The sequence below is a fragment of the Austrofundulus limnaeus genome, unplaced genomic scaffold (assembly GCF_001266775.1).
Source record: "Austrofundulus limnaeus strain Quisiro unplaced genomic scaffold, Austrofundulus_limnaeus-1.0 Scaffold836, whole genome shotgun sequence".
Classification (NCBI taxonomy): Eukaryota; Metazoa; Chordata; class Actinopteri; order Cyprinodontiformes; family Rivulidae; genus Austrofundulus; species Austrofundulus limnaeus.
Window position 1 is genome coordinate 5,370 of NW_013953238.1, and position 1,623 is coordinate 6,992.

At 39.9% G+C, this 1,623-nt stretch overlaps 1 protein-coding gene and 1 long non-coding RNA gene across 2 annotated transcripts in view; one reads left to right on the plus strand and one right to left on the minus strand.

The window, feature by feature from the left end:
• cpm (carboxypeptidase M) overlaps positions 1-1,623 on the plus strand; it is a gene marked incomplete at both ends in the record, with an annotated part of 10,084 nt that overhangs the window by 3,471 nt on the left and 4,990 nt on the right.
• Positions 1-1,623, minus strand: part of LOC106532839 (uncharacterized) — a 28,077-nt gene that overhangs the window by 3,353 nt on the left and 23,101 nt on the right. The window contains exon 4 of the long non-coding RNA XR_001312157.1: positions 639-1,357. This is a non-coding gene — a long non-coding RNA (uncharacterized LOC106532839). The remainder of the gene's footprint in view (positions 1-638; positions 1,358-1,623) is intronic.

Genomic DNA, 1,623 nt, shown 5'->3' on the forward strand with positions numbered 1-1,623 from the left:
GACAATAATGAGGGGTTTTGTTTTGTCCCCACCTTCAGTTATTTCCACCATAAAGCAGCACAAGGCTGACAGACGGTAAAAAAATAATAATAACTAGAGTGATTTTGAATCATTTTACACTTTAAAAGTACATTTTGTTTTTGTTATGTTATTTTTTCAGGGTATTGCAATTTATTAAATTGTAGAATGTTCTTCAGTTTAAAATGTATGTGATCCATTGGTTAAAAATAAATGGGTCAGTTTTTCTCATACCTACTCTTTTTCACTGTTTGACCTGATCAAGACTTTTCTAAGATTTTACATTACAAAATAGTTAAAAGTGTGTGACTTGTACTGTTTTGGTAACGAGTCAATATCGGTATCGGACATTTCTCAAAGTTGTAATATCGGTATCGTATCGGAAGTGAAAAAGTGGTATCGGGACACCCCTAACTGTCATTTCCACAGATGGAAACATGTTTCCCTGAGCAATGAAACTCTCATGTTGTCCACTCTGAATGCCAGGAGACAACCTGATGAAAATATAAGCATTTAAAAGACACTAACAAAGTAATAAGGGATAAAAAACGACCACACTTGGATAAATCTTTGTATATGATCTGTTTTAGTTGAGAGAACAGTTTGTGTCGTTCGCTCACTTGTTGCTGTGATACTGAGGTGTGGTAGTAGCTGAGAGTCACAATTTAACCGTCTCAGCTGGTCCAACTCAAAACATTGAACTCCCAGCCTCCCACGTCTCTGCTGGTGTTCCTCACAGCTGTGTGTTTGTCCTCCTTCCTTCTGACATTCAGCTCCATCGTTACGCTGATGACACCCAGCTCTAATTACCTGCATGAAATCACATCCTGGGTGTTAATTCTCTTTAACTCTTGGTTAACGCCTCAGTTTTCCCTGCAGCTGCAGAGTCAGAAGGTTTGTATAACATCACTCACTATGAATTATTTTGTCTCCTGACTCAGGTTACGTCTCACCTTCACTGCTCCTCCTGAGAAATTATTAACTTTGTTCCAAACAAGCTTGTTATTATTGTTAGTTATTTATAAACTTTAACTGGTCATGTTGTTGGAAATCACTGGAGCGGTGCGAGTTGTTCCAGTCTGGTCTGAGCAGCAGGACTGTTTGTTCAGTTCAGCTGCAGCAGGAGGTGAAAGAACGACAGCCGCAGGCAGAGCCAGTCCAGACCTGCGCAGGGTTTTATCTTCGCACCTCCTCACCTTTCCCACCCTTCTCTGTTTCTCCTCCTGAAACCTTCATTCATCCATTCATTCATTCACAAAGTCACGGCTCCCCACTGTGGAGCCGCCTGCCCCCGATCCGTCAGAGACTCGTGTTTCCTCGCTGACTCACAGCTTCAGCTCTGCAGGAAACAGGAAGCAGAGACGGTTTTTTATTAAACAACAAAGAACACTCAAAATAATACAATGTACAAACAATAAGGCGTATTTCAAACAAACAAACGAGAAAAGGATGGGTGCAAATAAAGATAAGAAGTTTAAAAAAGTCCAGGGTTTAGATGTTAAATCATCCTCTTCAGTTAAAGAGCTCAGACTGTGGACATGTTTAGTTTGCATCACTTTAAGAGAACTGCAGTACAAAATAAAGTCTTTGTGAAAATGATAGAAA